A 21,015-nucleotide genomic window follows, 5' to 3' on the forward strand; every position below is an offset into this window, starting at 1 on the left:
TCTACCTGCTTTCTGGGCTGAGGTGGGGAAATCGCTGAATTTTGGACTCGGCTGGTGACAAAAATGTTCCAAAACACACCCCATGCACAACTCCACCGGGGAAGGTGCCAGAAACGAGTTCTCTTGGTAGTTTTTACAATACCCCGGTAGGCATCTGAAAGCACCACAAAAGTTGTTCTACCTGCTTTCTGGGCTGAGATGGCGAAACGATGAATTTTTAGAGTCGGCCGGTGACAAAATGCTCCAAACACACCCCATGCGCAGCTCCACCGGGGAAGGTGCCAGAAAGGAGTTCTGTTGGCAGTTTTTACATTGGTCCGGTAGGCATCTGAAAGGCACCACAAAACTTGTTCTACCTGCTTTCTGGGCTGTGATGGGGAAACGATGAATTTTAGAGTCGGCCGGTGACAAAATGCTCCCAAAACACACCCCATGCGCAGCTCCACCGGGGAAGGTGCCAGAAAGGAGTTCTGTTGGCAGTTTTTACATTGGTCCTGTAGGCAGCTGAAAGGCAGCACAAAAGTTGTTCTACCTGCTTTCTGGGCTGAGGTGGGAATCGCTGAATTTTGACTCGGCTGGTGACAAAATGTTCCAAACACACCCCATGCACAACTCCACCGGGGAAGGTGCCAGAAAGGAGTTCTCTTGGTAATTCTTACACTACCCCGGTAGGCATCTGCAAGGCACCACAAAAGTTGTTCTACCTGCTTTCTGGGCTGAGGTGGGGAATCGCTTGAATTTTGGAATCGGCTGGTGACAAAATGTTCCAAACACACCCCATGCACAACTCAACCGCGGAAGGTGCCAGAAACGAGTTCTTTTGTTAGTTTTTACACTACCCGGTAGGCATCTGAAAGGCATCACAAAAAGTTGTTCTACCTGCTTTCCTGGGCTGAGATGGGGAAACGATGAATTTTAGAGTCGGCCGGTGACAAAATTGCTCCAAACACACCCCATGCGCAGCTCCACCGGGGAAGGTGCCAGAAACGAGTTCTGTTGGCAGTTTTTACATTGGTCCGGTAGGCAGCTGAAAGGCACCACAAAAGTTGTTCTACCTGCTTTCTGGGCTGAGATGGGGAAACGATGAATTTTGGACTCGGCTGGTGACAAAATGTTCCAAACACACCCCATGCACAACTCCACCAGGGAAGGCGCCAGAAAGGAGTTCTGTTGTTAGTTTTTACAATACCCCTGTAGGCAGCTGCAAGACACCACAAAAGTTGTTTCTACCTGCTTTCTGGGCTGAGGTGGGGAATCACTGAATTTTGGACTCGGCTGGTGACAAAATGTTCCAAACACACCCCATGCACAACTCCACCGGGGAAGGTGCCAGAAACGAGTTCTCTTGGTAGTTTTTACAATACCCCGGTAGGGCATCTGAAAGGCACCCTATAAAATTTGTTCTACCTGCTTTCTGGGCTGAGATGGGGAAACGATGAATTTTAGAGTCGGCCGGTGACAAAATGCTCCAAACACACCCCATGCGCAGCTCCACCAGGGAAGGTGCCAGAAAGGAGTTCTGTTTGGCAGTTTTTACATTGGTCCGGTAGGGCAGCTGCAAGGCCACCACAAAAGATGTTCTACCTGCTTTCTGGGCTGAGGTGGGGGAATCGCTGAATTTTGGATTCGCCTGGTGACAAAATGTTCCAAACACACCCCATGCACAACTCCACCGGGGAAGGTGCCAGAAAGGAGTTCTGTTGTTAGTATTTACAATACCCCCGTAAGCAGCTGCAAGGCACCACCAAAAGTTGTTCTACCTGCTTTCTGGGCTGAGGTGGGGAATCGCTGAATTTTGGACTCGGCTGGTGACAAAATGTTCCCAAATACACCCCATGCACAATTCCACCGCGGAAGGTGCCAGAAACGAGTTCCTCTTGGTAGTTTTTACACTACCCCGGTAGGCAGCTGAAAGGCACCATCAAAACTTGTTCTACCTGCTTTCTGGGCTGAGGTGCGGAAACGATGAATTTTAGAGTCGGCCTGTGACAAAATGCTCCAAACACACACCCCATACGCAGCTCCACCAGGGAAGGTGCCAGAAAGGAGTCCTGTTGGTAGTTTTTACATTGGTTCCGGTAGGCAGCTGAAAGGCACCACAAAAGTTGTTCTACCTGCTTTCTGGGCTGAGGTGGGGAATCGCTGAATTTTGGGCCTCAGCAGGCTGACAAAATGTTTCCAAACACACCCCATGCGCAGCTCCACCGGGGAAGGTGCCAGAAAGGAGTTCTGTTGGCAGTTTTTACATTGGTCCTGTAGGCAGCTGAAAGGCAGCAACAAAAAGTTGTTCTACCTGCTTTCTGGGCTGAGGTGGGGAATCGCTGAATTTTGGACTCGGCTGGTGACAAAATGTTCCAAACACACCCCATGCACAACTCCACCGGGGAAGGTGCCAGAAAGGAGTTCTCTTGGTATTCTTACACTACCCCCGGTAGGCATCTGCAAGGCACCACAAAAGTTGTTCTACCTGCTTTCTGGGCTGAGGTGGGGAATCGCTGAATTTTGGAATCGGCTGGTGACAAAATGTTCCAAACACACCCCATGCACAACTCAACCGCGGAAGGTGCCAGAAACGAGTTCTTTTGTTAGTTTTTACACTACCCCCGGTAGGCATCTGAAAGGCATCACAAAAGTTGTTCTACCTGCTTTCTGGGCTGAGATGGGGAAACGATGAATTTTAGAGTCGGCCGGTGACAAAATGCTCCAAACACACCCCATGCGCAGCTCCCACCGGGGAAGGTGCCAGAAACGAGTTCTTTTGGCAGTTTTTACATTGGTCCGGTAGGCAGCTGAAAGGCACCACAAAAGTTGTTCTACCTGCTTTCTGGGCTGAGATGGGGAAACGATGAATTTTGGACTCGGCTGGGTGACAAAATGTTCCAAACACACCCCATGCACAACTCCACCAGGGAAGGCGCCAGAAAGGAGTTCTGTTGTTAGTTTTTACAATACCCCTGTAGGCAGCTGCAAGACACCACAAAAGTTGTTCTACCTGCTTTCTGGGCTGAGGTGGGGAATCACTGAATTTTGGACTCGGCTGGTGACAAAAATGTTCCAAACACACCCCATGCACAACTCCACCGGGGAAGGTGCCAGAAACGAGTTCTATTGGTAGTTTTTTACAATACCCCGGTAGGCATCTGAAAGGCACCATAAAATTTGTTCTACCTGCTTTCTGGGCTGAGATGGGGAAACGATGAATTTTAGAGTCGGCCGGTGACAAAATGCTCCAAACACACCCCATGGCGCAGCTCCACCAGGGAAGGTGCCAGAAAGGAGTTCTGTTGGCAGTTTTTACATTGGTCCGGTAGGCAGCTGAAAGGCACCACAAAAGATGTTCTACCTGCTTTCTGGGCTGAGGTGGGGAATCGCTGAATTTTGGATTCGCCTGGTGACAAAATGTTCCAAACACACCCCATGCACAACTCCACCGGGGAAGGTGCCAGAAAGGAGTTCTGTTGTTAGTATTTACAATACCCCGTAAGCAGCTGCAAGGCACCACAAAAGTTGTTCTACCTGCTTTCTGGGCTGAGGTGGGGAATCGCTGAATTTTGGACTCGGCTGGTGACAAAATGTTCCAAATACACCCCATGCACAATTCCACCGCGGAAGGTGCCAGAAACGAGTTCTCTTGGTAGTTTTTACACTACCCCGGTAGGCAGCTGAAAGGCACCACAAAACTTGTTCTACCTGCTTTCTGGGCTGAGGTGCGGAAACGATGAATTTTAGAGTCGGCCTGTGACAAAATGCTCCAAACACACCCCATACGCAGCTCCACCAGGGAAGGTGCCAGAAAGGAGTCCTGTTGGTAGTTTTTACATTGGTCCGGTAGGCAGCTGAAAGGCACCACAAAAGTTGTTCTACCTGCTTTCTGGGCTGAGGTGGGGAATCGCTGAATTTTGGCCTCAGCAGGTGACAAAATGTTCCAAACACACCCCATGCACAATTCTACCGCGGAAGGTGCCAGAAACGAGTTCTCTTGGTAGTTTTTACACTACCCCGGTAGGCAGCTGAAAGGCACCACAAAACTTGTTCTACCTGCTTTCTGGGCTGAGATGGGGAAACGATGAATTTTAGAGTCGGCCGGTGACAAAATGCTCCAAACACACCCCATGCGCAGCTCCACCAGGGAAGGTGCCAGAAAGGAGTTCTGTTGGCAGTTTTTACATTGGTCCGGTAGGCAGCTGAAAGGCACCACAAAACTTGTTCTACCTGTTTTCTGGGCTGAGATGGGGAACTGAAGACTTTGGAGTCGGCTGGTGACGGAGTGTTCCAAACACACCCCATGCACAACTCCACCGGGGAAGGTGCCAGAAACGAGTTCTGTTGGTAGTTTTTACACTACCCTGGTAGGCAGCAGAAAGGCACCACAAAACTTGTTCTACCTGCTTTCTGGGCTGAGATGGGGAATCGCTAAATTTTGGTCTCGGCCGGTGACAAAATGTTCCAAACACACCCCATCCACAACTCCACCAGGGAAGGTGCCAGAAAGGAGTTCTGTTGGCAGTTCTTACAGTGCCCCGGTAGCCAGATGAAAGACACCAAAAAAGTTGTTCTACCTGCCATCTGGGCTGAGATGGGGAACCGTTGACTTTTGGACACGGCTCGTGACAAAATGTTCCAAAAACTCCCCATGCAGAACTCCACCGGGGAAGGTGCCAGAAACGAGTTCTGTTGGCCGTTGTTACATTGGTCCAGTAGGCAGCTGAAAGGCACCACAAAAGTTGTTCTACCTGCTTTCTGGGCTGAGGTGGGGAATCGCTGAATTTTGGACTCGGCTGGTGACAAAATATTCCAAATACACCCCATGCACAACTCCACCGGGGAAGGTGCCAGAAAGGAGTTCTGTTGGTAGTTTTTACACTACCCCGGTAGGCAGCTGAAAGACACCACAAAACTTGTTCTACCTGCTTTCTGGGCTGAGATGGGGAAACGCTGAATTTTGGACTCCCCTAGTGACAAAATATTCCAAACACAGCCATGCACAACTGCACCGGGGAAGTTGCCGGAAAGGAGTTTTGTTGGCGGTTTTACACTGCCCTAGTAGCCAGATGAAAGGCACCACAAAAGTTGTTCTACCTGCTTTCTGGGCTGAGATGGGGAATCGCTGAATTTTGGACTCGGCTGGTGACAAAATGTTCCAAACACACCCCATGCACAACTCCACCGCGGAAGGTGCCAGAAACGAGTTCTGTTGGCAGTTTTTACACTACCCTGGTAGGCAGCTGAAAGGCACCACAAAAGTTGTTCTACCTGCTTTCTGGGCTGAGATGGGGAACCACTGAATTTTAGACTTGCTCGTGACAAAATGTTCCAAACACACCCCATGCACAACTCCACCGCGGAAGATGCCAGAAAGGAGTTCTGTTGGCAGTTCTTACAATGCCCCGGTAGCCAGATGAAAGACACCACAAAAGTTGTTCTACCTGCTTTCTGGGCTGAGATGGGGAACCGCTGACTTTTGGACACGGCTCGTGACAAAATGTTCCAAAAAACAGCCCATGCACAAGTCCACCGGGGAAGGTGCCAGAAACGAGTTCTGTTGGCCGTTTTTACATTGGTCCGGTAGGCATCTGAAAGGCACCACAAAAGTTGTTCTACCTGCTTTCTGGGCTGTGATGGGGAAATGCTGAAGTTTGGACACGGCTCGTGACAAAATGTTCCAAACACAGCCATGCACAGCTCCACCGGGGAAGGTGCCAGAAAGGAGTTCTGTTGTTAGTTTTTACATTGGTCCGGTAGGCAGCTGCAAGGCACCACAAAAGTTGTTCTACCTGCTTTCTGGGCTGAGGTGGGGAATCGCTGAATTTTGGACTCCCCTAGTGACAAAATATTCCAAACACAGCAATGCACAACTGCACCGGGGAAGTTGCCGGAAAGGAGTTCTGTTGGCGGTTTTACACTGCCCTAGTAGCCAGATGAAAGGCACCACAAAAGTTGTTCTACCTGCTTTCTGGGCTGAGATGGGGAAACGATGAATTTTTAAATAGGCTGGTGACAAAATATTCCAAAGACACCCCATGCACAACTCCACCGGGGAAGGTGCCAGAAACGAGTTCTGTTTGTAATTCTTACACTGCCACGGTTGACAGCTGAAAAGCACCACAACAGTTGTTCTACCTGCTTTCTGGGCTGAGATGGGGAATCGCTGAATTTTGGACTCGGCTGGTGACAAAATGTTCCAAACACACCCCATCCACAACTCTACCGGGGAAGGAGCCAGAAAGGAGTTCTCTTGGTAATTCTTACACTACCCCGGTAGGCATCTGAAAGACACCACAAAAGTTGTTCTACCTGCTTTCTGGGCTGAGATGGGGAAACGCTGAATTTTGGACTCGGCTGGTGACAAAATATTCCAAACACACCCCATGCACAACTCCACCGGGGAAGGTGCCAAGAAAGTATTCTGTTGGTAGTTCTCACAATGCCCCAGTAGCCAGTGTAAAGACACAACAACAGTTGGGCTACCTTCTCTCTTGGGTGAGATGAGGAACTGACGACTTTGGAGTCGGCTGGTGACAAAATGTTCCAAGGCACACCCCATGCAAAACTCCACCGGGGAAGGTGCCAGAAAGGAGTTCTGTTGGTAGTTCTTACACTGCCCCCGTAGCCAGTGGAACAATACCACAAAAGTTGGGCTACCTTCTCTCTGGGCTGAGATGGGGAAACGCTGAATTTTGGACTCGGCTGGTGACAAAATGTTCCAAACACACCCCATGCACAACTCCACCGGGGAAGGTGCCAGAAAGGAGTTCTGTTGGTAGTTTTTACAATACCCCGGTAGGCATCTGAAAGGCACCATAAAATTTGTTCTACCTGCTTTCTGGGCTGAGATGGGGAAACGATGAATTTTAGAGTCGGCCGGTGACAAAATGCTCCAAACACACCCCATGCGCAGCTCCACCAGGGAAGGTGCCAGAAAGGAGTTCTGTTGGCAGTTTTTACATTGGTCCGGTAGGCAGCTGCAAGGCACCACAAAAGATGTTCTACCTGCTTTCTGGGCTGAGGTGGGGAATCGCTGAATTTTGGATTCGCCTGGTGAGAAAATGTTCCAAACACACCCCATGCACAACTCCACCGGGGAAGGTGCCAGAAAGGAGTTCTGTTGTTAGTATTTACAATACCCCGTAAGCAGCTGCAAGGCACCACAAAAGTTGTTCTACCTGCTTTCTGGGCTGAGGTGGGGAATCGCTGAATTTTGGACTCGGCTGGTGACAAAATGTTCCAAATACACCCCATGCACAATTCCACCGCGGAAGGTGCCAGAAACGAGTTCTCTTGGTAGTTTTTACACTACCCCGGTAGGCAGCTGAAAGGCACCACAAAACTTGTTCTACCTGCTTTCTGGGCTGAGGTGCGGAAACGATGAATTTTAGAGTCGGCCTGTGACAAAATGCTCCAAACACACCCCATACGCAGCTCCACCAGGGAAGGTGCCAGAAAGGAGTCCTGTTGGTAGTTTTTACATTGGTCCGGTAGGCAGCTGAAAGGCACCACAAAAGTTGTTCTACCTGCTTTCTGGGCTGAGGTGGGGAATCGCTGAATTTTGGCCTCAGCAGGTGACAAAATGTTCCAAACACACCCCATGCACAATTCTACCGCGGAAGGTGCCAGAAACGAGTTCTCTTGGTAGTTTTTACACTACCCCGGTAGGCAGCTGAAAGGCACCACAAAACTTGTTCTACCTGCTTTCTGGGCTGAGATGGGGAAACGATGAATTTTAGAGTCGGCCGGTGACAAAATGCTCCAAACACACCCCATGCGCAGCTCCACCAGGGAAGGTGCCAGAAAGGAGTTCTGTTGGCAGTTTTTACATTGGTCTGGTAGGCAGCTGAAAGGCACCACAAAAGTTGTTCTACCTGCTTTCTGGGCTGAGATGGGGAACTGAAGACTTTGGAGTCGGCTGGTGACGGAGTGTTCCAAACACACCCCATGCACAACTCCACCGGGGAAGGTGCCAGAAACGAGTTCTGTTGGTAGTTTTTACACTACCCTGGTAGGCAGCAGAAAGGCACCACAAAACTTGTTCTACCTGCTTTCTGGGCTGAGATGGGGAATCGCTAAATTTTGGTCTCGGCCGGTGACAAAATGTTCCAAACACACCCCATCCACAACTCCACCAGGGAAGGTGCCAGAAAGGAGTTCTGTTGGCAGTTCTTACAGTGCCCCGGTAGCCAGATGAAAGACACCAAAAAAGTTGTTCTACCTGCCATCTGGGCTGAGATGGGGAACCGTTGACTTTTGGACACGGCTCGTGACAAAATGTTCCAAAAACTCCCCATGCAGAACTCCACCGGGGAAGGTGCCAGAAACGAGTTCTGTTGGCCGTTGTTACATTGGTCCAGTAGGCAGCTGAAAGGCACCACAAAAGTTGTTCTACCTGCTTTCTGGGCTGAGGTGGGGAATCGCTGAATTTTGGACTCGGCTGGTGACAAAATATTCCAAATACACCCCATGCACAACTCCACCGGGGAAGGTGCCAGAAAGGAGTTCTGTTGGTAGTTTTTACACTACCCCGGTAGGCAGCTGAAAGACACCACAAAACTTGTTCTACCTGCTTTCTGGGCTGAGATGGGGAAACGCTGAATTTTGGACTCCCCTAGTGACAAAATATTCCAAACACAGCCATGCACAACTGCACCGGGGAAGTTGCCGGAAAGGAGTTTTGTTGGCGGTTTTACACTGCCCTAGTAGCCAGATGAAAGGCACCACAAAAGTTGTTCTACCTGCTTTCTGGGCTGAGATGGGGAATCGCTGAATTTTGGACTCGGCTGGTGACAAAATGTTCCAAACACACCCCATGCACAACTCCACCGCGGAAGGTGCCAGAAACGAGTTCTGTTGGTAGTTTTTACACTACCCTGGTAGGCAGCTGAAAGGCACCACAAAAGTTGTTCTACCTGCTTTCTGGGCTGAGATGGGGAACCACTGAATTTTAGACTTGCTCGTGACAAAATGTTCCAAACACACCCCATGCACAACTCCACCGCGGAAGGTGCCAGAAAGGAGTTCTGTTGGCAGTTCTTACAATGCCCCGGTAGCCAGATGAAAGACACCACAAAAGTTGTTCTACCTGCTTTCTGGGCTGAGATGGGGAACCGCTGACTTTTGGACACGGCTCGTGACAAAATGTTCCAAAAAACAGCCCATGCACAAGTCCACCGGGGAAGGTGCCAGAAACGAGTTCTGTTGGCCGTTTTTACATTGGTCCGGTAGGCATCTGAAAGGCACCACAAAAGTTGTTCTACCTGCTTTCTGGGCTGTGATGGGGAAATGCTGAAGTTTGGACACTGCTCGTGACAAAATGTTCCAAACACAGCCATGCACAGCTCCACCGGGGAAGGTGCCAGAAAGGAGTTCTGTTGTTAGTTTTTACATTGGTCCGGTAGGCAGCTGAAAGGCACCACAAAACTTGTTCTACCTGCTTTCTGGGCTGAGGTGGGGAATCGCTGAATTTTGGACTCCCCTAGTGACAAAATATTCCAAACACAGCAATGCACAACTGCACCGGGGAAGTTGCCGGAAAGGAGTTCTGTTGGCGGTTTTACACTGCCCTAGTAGCCAGATGAAAGGCACCACAAAAGTTGTTCTACCTGCTTTCTGGGCTGAGATGGGGAAACGATGAATTTTTAAATAGGCTGGTGACAAAATATTCCAAAGACACCCCATGCACAACTCCACCGGGGAAGGTGCCAGAAACGAGTTCTGTTTGTAATTCTTACACTGCCACGGTTGACAGCTGAAAAGCACCACAACAGTTGTTCTACCTGCTTTCTGGGCTGAGATGGGGAATCGCTGAATTTTGGACTCGGCTGGTGACAAAATGTTCCAAACACACCCCATGCACAACTCTACCGGGGAAGGAGCCAGAAAGGAGTTCTCTTGGTAATTCTTACACTACCCCGGTAGGCATCTGAAAGACACCACAAAAGTTGTTCTACCTGCTTTCTGGGCTGAGATGGGGAAACGCTGAATTTTGGACTCGGCTGGTGACAAAATATTCCAAACACACCCCATGCACAACTCCACCGGGGAAGGTGCCAAGAAAGTATTCTGTTGGTAGTTCTCACAATGCCCCAGTAGCCAGTGTAAAGACACAACAACAGTTGGGCTACCTTCTCTCTTGGGTGAGATGAGGAACTGACGACTTTGGAGTCGGCTGGTGACAAAATGTTCCAAGGCACACCCCATGCAAAACTCCACCGGGGAAGGTGCCAGAAAGGAGTTCTGTTGGTAGTTCTTACACTGCCCCCGTAGCCAGTGGAACAATACCACAAAAGTTGGGCTACCTTCTCTCTGGGCTGAGATGGGGAAACGCTGAATTTTGGACTCGGCTGGTGACAAAATGTTCCAAACACACCCCATGCACAACTCCACCGGGGAAGGTGCCAGAAAGGAGTTCTGTTGGTAGTTTTTACACTACCCCAGCAGCCAGTGTAAAGACACCACAAAAGTTGTTCTACCTGCTGTCTGGGCTGAGATTGGGAACCGCTGAATTTTGGACTCGGCTGGAGACAAACTGTTCCTAACCCCTCCGACGGGCTCGGTGGCAGCCTTGCATGGTCCCCACCCCTGCCTTCACCCAGCAGGGCATCCACTGGACACCCCAACAGGCTCCATGCCTGCCTAGTAGGGCCCCCCTTAACCACCATGACCCGGCAGCGCAGCCACCAAACTCCCCCTTCAGGCTCGGTGCCACCCTAGCAGGGACCCCCACCGCCGCCCTGACCCGGCAAGGCAGCCACCAAATCCCCCCAACAGGCTCAATGGCAGCCTAGCGTGGCCTCCACTTCCGCCCTTATCTGGCAGGACAGCCCCCAAACCCCCCCGACGGGCTCGGTGCCTGACAAGCCGGGCCCCCCACCGCCACCCTCACCCAGCAGGGCAGCCACCAAACCCCACGACGGGCTCAATGCCGGCCTAGCCAGGCCCCCCATCCCCACCATGACCCAGCAGGGCAGCCACCAAACGCCCCCGATGGGCTCAATGCCGGCCTAGCAAGGACCCGCACCCCTGCCCCGACCTGGCAGGGCAGCCACCAAACCCCCCCAACAGGCTCGATGCTGGCCTAGCAGGGCCCCCGACCGCTGCCCTCACCCGGCAGGTCAGCCACAGAACTCCCAGAGAGGCTCAATGCCGCCCTAGCAGGGACCCCCACCCCCAGCCTCACCCGGTAGGGCAGCCATAGAACCACCCCGACGAGCTCGATGCTGGCCTAGCAGGGCCCACCACCACCCTCACCCGGCAGGGCAGCCACCCAACCCCCTTGAGGAGCTCGATATAAGCCTAGCGGGGCCCCTGACCACTGACCTCACCTGGCAAGGCAGTTGCCAAACCACCCGGACGGGCTCAATGGCGGCCTAGCGGGGCCCTCCACCACTGCCCTGACCCGGCAGGGCAGCCCACATACCCCCCCGATGGACTCGATAACGTCCTAACGGGGCTCCCCACTGCTGCCCTCAACCCAAAGGGTAGCCCCCAAACCCCCCCGTCAGGCTCGGTGCCCGCCTACCCGGGCCCCCCACCGCTGCCCTGACCCAGCAAGACCGCCACTGAACCCCCCCGACATGCGGCAAATGAAGAGACGGGATGCAGCTTGATGCAAGCAAGTTGTCGGTTTATTAGTGATTTTCTTACAATTATATACGTTTCTACCTTCTACATATTACACACTGATTGGTTAAATCTTAAGCGTAAAAAACACTGATTGGTTAGTATTTAAGGCACACCGTTAAAACAATAGGAACTTATTAGTTTACCTTGACATAGCAACAATTTCTATTCCAAAATTAGGGGGTTTCTTTCTACGCGGCTTTCTTGATTAACGAAGTACCCCCGACAGCCTTGATGCCGCCCTCGCGAGGCTCCCCACTGCCACCCTCACCCTGCAGGGAAGCCACCGAGCCCCGCCGATGGCCTTGATGCCGGCCTAGTGGGGACCCCCACCCGCTGCCCTCACCCGGCAGGGCAACCACCGAACCCCCCCGACGGGCTCGAGGCCAGCCTAGCAAAGCACCACACCCCCGCTCTGACCTGGCAGGGCAGCCACCGAACCCCCGCAACAGGCTCAATGCCAGCCTAGCAAAACCCCCACCCCTGCCCTGACTTGGCACGGAACCCACCAAACCCCCCGACGTGCAGCGAATGAAGAGACGGAACCCACCAAACCCCCCGACGTGCAGCGAATGAAGAGACGGGACGCAGCTTGATGCAAGCAAATGTCAATTTATTGTACACAATCATGAGTTTATATACACTTTCAGAAGCTGCATGTTTTAAACAGATTGCTTCTTGAAGCTAAGCCTTGCATACTAGGCAATCCCTGATTGGTGGTTAACTACCAGCAATTAACAGCAAGGTGTTACCTTTCCTTGGCGCCATCCGTCCCCCACTCCCCTGTGCTCTGTAAACACGTCTCATCATGTTAATTGTTGTCTAGACAAGCTCGAGCACATTCCCCTCAGCTAACTGATTGCCATGCATGGTCCTAGTTTCCAGACCGCTCCTGCACCGACAGGCTCGATGCAGGCCGAGCAGGGCCCCCCACCCCCGCCCTCACCCAGCAGGGCAGCCACCGAACACCATGACGGGCTCGATGCCGGCCTAGCAGGGACTGCCACCCCCGACCTCACCCAGCAGGGCAGCCACCGAACCCCCCGACGGGCTCGATGCCAGCCTAGCAAGGCCCCGCACTCCCAACCTCACCTGGTAAGGCAGCCATCAAACCCCCCGACGGGCTCAATGCCAGCCTAGCAAGGCTCCCCACCCCCACCCTCACCCGGCAGGTCAGCCACTGAAACTCCCGATGGGCTTGATGCAGGCCTAGCAAGGCCCCCCACCCCAGCCCACACCTGGCAGAGCAGCCACCGAACTCCCCAACGGGCTCGATGCTAGACTTGTGGGGCACCCCACCCCTGCCCTCACCCAGCAGGGCAGCCACCTAACCCCCCGACGGGCTCGATGCCAGCCAAGCATGGGCCACCCCCCCCCTCCACCCTTCACCCAGCAGGGCAGCCACTCAGGAAGTGCCGCGGTGGCCCGGGGGATCTGGTGGCTCCACCAGTGGTGAGACTGTGGTGGGGTGGAAGGTAGACAGGTCACCGGGTGCCGGGTTCCCTTTTGCCCTCTTATGCGTCTCGGGATAGACTGGTGGTCCGGTGGCATGCGGAGGGCAGCGTCCCTCTTTCAAGGCACAGCTCCCTCCACGTGCCTTCCTGTCCTCTGCGGAGGTAGACCTGGCCTTCGCCTCTGCCACCTACCGCTGCCGAGTAGACCTGGCCTCTGCCTCTGGCCACGTGCCACCCCCCACCCCCACCCTTTACCGGTGGCACGGACAGGAGGGCATTGGTCTCAGCCGCCCCGCCCGGCATCCCGGGAGGCTCCCTGGCAAACGAAAGAGCCCAACGGGGCCTTACCGCCGCAGGGGCGAGGGGCGGGGTGGCAAATGGAGAGGTGGGCCGGGTGCCCGATCAGGAACGGCCTGGTCTTACCTACCTGCCGCGGGGGGGAGCGTATAGCCTCTGAGCCGCACGAGAGCGATGAGCAGGTAGCCGAGCTGAGCAGGGCAGAGGAGAGGGCATGCCGCCCAAGTCCCGTTCCACGGGGCGATTGCCATCGAGGACAGAAGGGACTGCGGCGGCAACAAAGGACCTCCAGTCATTCGTGCGCATTGGGAACGGGTGCCCCATTTGCTCCAGTTCGACTGCCCGAAGGCGGGGCTTTCTTGGACCCGTTTCTTGATGGCCAGCGAGGCTGACTGAGGCCCTCCTCGTCTACCGGCTCCGTCCGTCCCTCCGTCCGTCAGTTCCAGGCTCACCCAGCTTCCCCGGTGGAGTTGGGCATGGGGTGTGCAAAAGTCAGCGGTTCCCCATCTCAGCCTGGGAAGCACATCGCCCAACTTTTGTGGTGCCTTTCAGCTGCCTACCGGGGCAGTGTGAGAACTACCAACAGAAATCCTTCCTGGCACCTCTCTGGTCGAGCTGTACATGGCATGTTCCCAACCCTTACCCTGACCATGACCCTAAACCTAACCCTGACCCTAACTCTAAACCTAACCCTAATGCTGACCCCGACCTTAACCCTAACCCTGATCTTAACCTTAAACCTAACTCTAACCCTAACATTAAAACCTAACCCAAAGAAACCCTAAACATAACCCTAACCCTAAAACATAACTTAAAGAAACCATAACCCTAGCCCCAACCCCAACCCTAAACCTAACCCTAACAAACTTAACACTAACCCTAATGCTAACCCTGACCCTTACCCTAACATTAACCCTAACCCTAAACCCCCTAACGCTAACCCTAAGAGGCTAACCCTAAGAGGCTAACCCGAACCCTCTAACATGAACCCTAACCCGAACCCTAACACCAAACTCAAACTCTAGCTCTACCCCGACCCTAAAACCCCGACCCTAACACCCCGACCCTAACCCTAAAACCCTAACACCCCGACCCTAACCCTAAAACCCTAACACCCCGACCCTAACCCTAAAACCCTAACACCCCGACCCTGACTCTAACACCCTAAAACCCTAACCCTGACTCTAACACCCTAAAACCCTAACCCTGACTCTAACACCCTAAAACCCTAACCCTGACTCTAACACCCTAAAACCCTAACCCTGACTCTAACCCTAAAACCCTAACCCTGACTCTAACCCTAAAACCCTAACCCTGACTCTAACCCTAAAACCCTAACCCTGACTCTAACCCTAAAACCCTAACCCTGACTCTAACCCTAAAACCCTAACCCTGACTCTAACCCTAAAACCCTAACCCTGACTCTAACCCTAAAACCCTAACCCTGACTCTAACCCTAAAACCCTAACCCTGACTCTAACCCTAAAACCCTAACCCTGACTCTAACCCTAAAACCCTAACCCTGACTCTAACCCTAAAACCCTAACCCTGACTCTAACCCTAAAACCCTAACCCTGACTCTAACCCTAAAACCCTAACCCTGACTCTAACCCTAAAACCCTAACCCTGACTCTAACCCTAAAACCCTAACCCTAAACCCGAACCTTGACTCTAACCCAAACCCTAACCCCCTCACCCCCAACCCAAGCCTAACCCTAACCCTGACTCTAACCCTAACCCTCACCCCCAAACCCTAACCCCTAGCCCTAAACCAAGCCTAACCCTAACAACCCTAACCCTAAGAGGCTAACCCTAACTAACAAACTCAAACTCTAGCTCTAGCTCTACCCCAACCCCAACCCTAACAGGCTAACACTAAAACCCTAACCCCGACCCGAACACTAAAACCCTGACCCCAAACCCCTGACCCCAACCAGCTAAAAATAACCCTAAACCCTATTCTGAACCCTAACCCTCTAACCCTCACCCTAACCCTGGCCCTAACCATGACCCTGACCCTAACAAGCATCTAACCCTAACCCCTAAAAACACAACCCCTAACCCTAACCCTAAGAGGCTAATCCTAAACCCTAACCCCTAAACCCAACCCTAAACCCTAATCCCAACCCCTAACCCCAACCCTGACCCCCAACCCTTAACCCCTAACCCCGACCCCCAGTCTAACCCCTGAGTCTAACCCCTAACCCCCAAACCCCGAGTGTAACCCCCAACCCGAGTCTGACCCCTAACCCTCAAGTCTCACCCCCAACCCCACCCCCTAACCCTCACCCTACCCCTACCACTAGGAAGAACCCTAACCCTAGGAACCCCCTAAACCCTAACCCTAACGCCCCTTCCTTCCTTCCCCCTACAGCCCCTAAAAGCCCCTTACTTAACCCTAAACCCCCTTACTTAACCCTAAAACCCTAAACCCCCTAAAAAACATAAACCCTAAATCCCCTAAATCCTAAAGACCCTTAAACTAGAAATCCTAAATAACCTAAACCCTAAAACCCGTAAACAACCTAAACCCTAAATACCCTAAACATCCTTAAACCTAAAAATCCTAAAACCTAAACACTAAAAAAACTGCACAACTGAAACCTTTAAAACACTAAGCCATAAATATAAACCCTACAACCCTAAACAACTTAAACCCTAATACCCTTAACCCTCTTTTAACCCTAAAAAACCCCAAACCCCTAAACCCTAAAACCTCTTAACACCCTTAAACTAAACTCTAAATCCTAAACAACTTAAACCTTAAAACCCCTAAACAACTTAAACCCTAAAAACCCTTAACATCGTTAAACCTATAACCCCTAATTCTAAAACAACCTAAACCCCTAAACCCTAAAATCCCTAAAAACTCTACCCCCCCTAAATCATAATAACCCTAAACAACCTAAACTCTGAAAACCCCTAACCTATTAAAACCCTAAAAACTAAAAAGCCTTAAACCCCTAAAACCCCTAAACATCCTTAACCCTAAAACCAATAAAAAACCCATAGCCATAAACCCCGTAAATCCTAGAGACCCTTAACCCTAAGAGCCCTAAACGGGCTAAACCCTAAACAACCTCAACCCTCAAAACCCTAAACAACCTCAACCCTCAAAACCCTAAACAACCTCAACCCTCAAAACCCTAAACAACCTCAACCCTCAAAACCCTAAACAACCTCAAACCCTTAAAAAAACCCCTCCCCCTGCCCCCCCAATCCCCCCTCCCCCCACCCTAACCCCCCCCCCAACCCCAAGACAGGATCTAACTCTAAAAAACCCTAACCCTAAGACAGGATCTAACCCTAACCCTAAAGCTAAGATAGGATCTAACCCTAACCGGACCCTAACCCTAAACCTAAGAAAGGATCTTAACACAGGACTCTACCCCCCAACCCTAACCTCTAACCCGAACCCCAACCCAAACCTCTAAACCCTAAACACCCCAAACCCACTGAAACCCAAACTCCCTATAACCCCTAGAAACCCAATCCCCCTAAGCCACCTAAAACCTAAAGTGCCCTAATAACCACAACGCTAACCCCAAACTTACCTGAGTTGGGGGCTTCTTTTACCCATTCACAGCCAACAATATAAATTACACAGACACAAAAGCGGAAAATAGCTTTTATTCACTTGGTTTTGCATTCATACAGATATTAATACAATACACATGTACAAAAGAATTCACCTACAAGACCCTCATTCAGGCAGAAGAACAGATAAGTGAGGCAACGCACCTCATCAGTCCTACCACAGGTCAGCTACAGCGATGAAGAATGATACCTATTCCAGTTGCCCCAATACGCTACCATCCACCAGATGCGCAGGTGCTGGGGAGCCCCTCTTGCAGCGAGGATTTGGAGAGCCTCTCCCGGCAACGGCCAAGTGCTGCGCAGGGCGTCCCCTCATAGCTGAGGTCTCCAAAGTCACTGCAAGAGGGTCCAGCTTTTGTGCTACGGAACAAACAAGCTTACCTCATTGCAAATGTGGAAACATCTGGTTTCGCTTGCCTCTCAGATCCCGCCAAAGCCTGGCCAGGGCTCACAGAAGACCTGAGGGAGTTTCCTTTATCTACTGCATTTTCACCACCCGGTTCCAAATGGGGCCAAACAGCTGGATCCACGGCCTTGGCCACCCGCCACAAAACAAGAAAGGATGTGCTACCTCTTTCCTCATGATTCTAGTTTAGCTAAACTACACACTTTGCGCTAAGGATCATTCATAGGACGCCAAGGACCATGCACATTTTGCTACAGATCCAATACTAAATAAATATACATACACACACCCCTCTGTGTTTTAGGGCCTTACCTTACCACAATTAGGGCCCGCACTGTGTTTCAGTACTTCAACTTCCCTCAGATAGGGCCTACACCAAGTTGTCGGGCCACTGCAGAGTTTTTGCCCAGAAAAACTTACCTTATTTATGGCCTTTGCTGCATTTAGGATTTAAACATACCTCATTTAAGGCCCTCGTCAAGATTTATGACCAAACCATGTTTCGGGACTTCAACTTCCCTGCGTTAGGGCCTGCGCTGAGTTTTCAGGCCTCCGCTGAGTCTTCGGCCAGAAACTTGAAATATTTATGGCTTTTGCAGCATTTTAGGGCCTAAACATACCTCATTTAAGACCCTCATTGAGTTTCAGGGCCTAAACTTACCACAATAAGGGCCACGGGGGGTTTCAGGACTTCAACTTCCCTCCGTTAGGGCCTGCATTGAGTTTTCAGGGCCTCCCCTGAGTTTTTGGTCAGAAAAACTTACCTTATTTATGGCCTTTGCTTCGTTTTAGGATTTAAAATTACCTCATTTAAGGCCCTTGTTGAGATAGACGGCCTAAACTAACCTCTGTTAGGGCCTGCGCATTGTTTCAGGACTTCCGACTCCCTCCGTTAGGGCCTGCACTGAGTTTTCAGCCTTCACTGAGGTTTTGGCCACAAAAAAACGTAACTCCAGCTCCCACAGACACCTCACTGCCCCCCTCCACAACATCTCCATGCCCAGCCCAAGACCTTCCCAGCACCCACTCTTCCAGAACTCCCCTCATCTTACAAGAGTCCCCCAGACATCTTCCTGCCCATCCACCATCTCCCAGGGCCTACCCAGATGTAATGCTCACTGCCCCACTCCCCAGAACATCTTCTGCCTGCCCACCTTTCCCCCCTGCCAGACACTTCACCCAGATCCACCCCTGCTACACCCTCCAACACCCAAAAATGTCTTAGAAGAGACCCCCTGGACATCTCACCCCACCAAGGCCCTCCCAAGTCTCTCTCCAACATTTCCACAGCTTCCCCCCCGCCCCCAGTGCTTCCCTAGCACCCACCCCCTGCTTCCCGCTGCCTGGACTCCTACCCAGCCCCACGAGGAGAATTCACGTTTCCCAGCCCTACACCCCTCCATAAATACCCCTTGCAGCCCACCCAGATGTTTCCATGACCCCCACTCCTGCATACCTTCACAGCCCCCACACAACATCCACACATATGCCCACACACACAAAGGGCTTCCCAACACATCTCCCAACCAGACCCATATGAGGCAGGCTCACCCTCACTGCCATGTCCACCGCACCACTGGAACGAGCCTTTAGTCATCGACCGCCCCAGGGCTGCAAAAGACATCTGGTGCCCTGGCAGTACCACGTAGCAGCAGCAGCACCCACCTCCACAGCTGAAAGCAGGGCAAGAGGCAGCAAGACCCCAACCAGGACTGCCACACCACTCACCTACTCATCAGCCAAGGTCTGCAGCACCGACTTTTATTTGCCAGGTGGCTGCAGGGGCGGGGCTGCCAGGGCGGGGCCACTCAGGCCATGGGGTGTGGCTGGGCCAGGCCATTTCGGGCCACAGGCAAAGCTATACACAATACCAGATAGAATACCAGAGACACCGCTTTTTATATCAAAATCCTTTTCATTTTCTATCAATGGATACTAGTTTTCAGTATGCATAAAAGGAGAGGCTTTTTCTTTATTTCAACCCTTCACACCCATACCTACAGTTTTTAAAAATGCTTTAAAGCCACCCACAAACTGCTGCAGCTACTGCTGCAGCTACTGCCAAAATTTCCTACCAAGCACCTGATGAGTAACAAGACTAATAACACTCTCCACAGGCGCTGCACAGGCAGGACCCTCGGTCAGTCCTACATGACCGGTTGCTTCAGCAGCACTGCGCAACATGCTGGGAGGGATGCGAGGCCACTCCGTGAGCAGCACCGAGGGCCACCAGTGGCAGCGGGGGCTACGTAACTGCTTGCCACGCCGGGAACAGGGAAGTGAGACAGATGCCCACTTACCTCCTCTGCTCCCGAGGGGAGGGGCTCCACCTCCACAAACCGCATCCTTTCCTGGGTCCCCACTGGCCTCCGACCTTCCAGCTCCTCAGCAGTGGAAAGCAGCAGCTGGAAAATACGCACCATGGGCTACAGGAGGCAGCTGGCTGGGCTGAGGGGGATCACTGTGCTGCAGACTCCACCACCTCATTGAGCCAAGGGCAGCTAAGATGGGACACAGGCACACACCAAGTATGGGGACACCCGTGCCATTAGATGAGTGTGGGTCCAAGACCCCCTGCGGATGAGACACGAGGTGCAGGTGGAGCCCATGTCACACCAGCAGGTGGGCTCGGACCCACCAGCTTGAACAAGGAAGCTTTCATGTGTCAAGGGCTGTTTTTTCTGCACGAAGCCCCCCAGCTGGTCTCAAAGTGAGGTTGCCAAAAAGCAGGGATTGGGGCTTTGGGAACAACAGACTCACCCTTCAGACCCCATCAAAACTATCCAGATTCTGCAAAACCTCCCACATTTCACTCATGTCAAGTATTCCGGGCTCACAACTGCCCGTCTTGCCAGAAATCCCGCAGGTCCACAAAGCTCACTGCTGCCCCAGGAGCCATCAGGATCCACCCCAAGCCCGGAAAACCCCACTGCTCACCTCAGAGCTGTGGGCTGATCCAACAAAAACCTTCCCGATGTCCAGCTGGTCAAAGCTGAAGCGGAGCTGGGGCCCTATGCCGCTCCCTTTGATGCGCAGGGGCAGCCTGGTCTCACGGCCTGGGGAGAGATTGCCATGTCAGTACAGAATTCCTTCGGTTCGCCTGGATTTTCCAGGCAGCCTCAGAGCCAGTCCCTGACTCCGGGGGGCTGGGTGGCACCAGCACTAGATGCTCCGCGAGAAGATACAGGACCCCTCTCTTCCCTCAGGAGATATACTTTGGGGCTGGCTTCTCATTTCTAACTGAGCCCTTGGGCTGCTTTATAACTTAGCAATCACTTTGCACCCTGAAAAAGATATGCTGCGAATAAAACACGATTTCGGAATTCCTTCCCATGCACTTAGATGAGCTTTGAAATCCGTTCAGTGAAGGCACAAAGCTCACAAAACAGAACCGAAGATAAAAATCTGCTGTCTGTATCGCTGCCATCAGAGATGACCGCACAGGAGCTGAGAAGGAAGAGCCCAAGCAAGGCCCAGCAGCCGGCTGACAGCGGCACCCTAGCAGCCAGCTGAACCTTGAGCAGTTACCATGTCAATAAAAAGCTGTTTCGCGGCCTTTGTATCAGTCAGCTTGGAGCAGTAAGGAAGGAATCGAAGCAGCTGGGTTAGTGCTCTCAGCACCCTCCAGAACAGGAGCTTGGCTGCTGG

General features: G+C 52.2%; 1 protein-coding gene across 4 annotated transcripts in view; it reads right to left on the reverse strand.

Moving 5' to 3' along the window:
• Positions 1-16,976: 16,976 nt before the first annotated feature.
• Positions 16,977-21,015, reverse strand: part of LOC129737071 (hydrocephalus-inducing protein homolog) — a 28,525-nt gene continuing 24,486 nt past the window's right edge. For 3 of the 4 annotated variants that reach the window (XR_008734490.1, XR_008734491.1, XM_055723870.1), the window contains 2 exons: positions 20,305-20,423; positions 16,977-19,772 (listed from right to left, as the gene is read on the reverse strand). The gene's annotated coding sequence lies outside the window, so the exon portion shown is untranslated. The remainder of the gene's footprint in view (positions 19,773-20,304; positions 20,424-21,015) is intronic. The other variant, XR_008734489.1, reaches the window with a different exon arrangement.

The sequence above is a fragment of the Falco cherrug genome, chromosome 11, assembly GCF_023634085.1.
Source record: "Falco cherrug isolate bFalChe1 chromosome 11, bFalChe1.pri, whole genome shotgun sequence".
In the NCBI taxonomy this organism is placed as follows: domain Eukaryota; kingdom Metazoa; phylum Chordata; class Aves; order Falconiformes; family Falconidae; genus Falco; species Falco cherrug.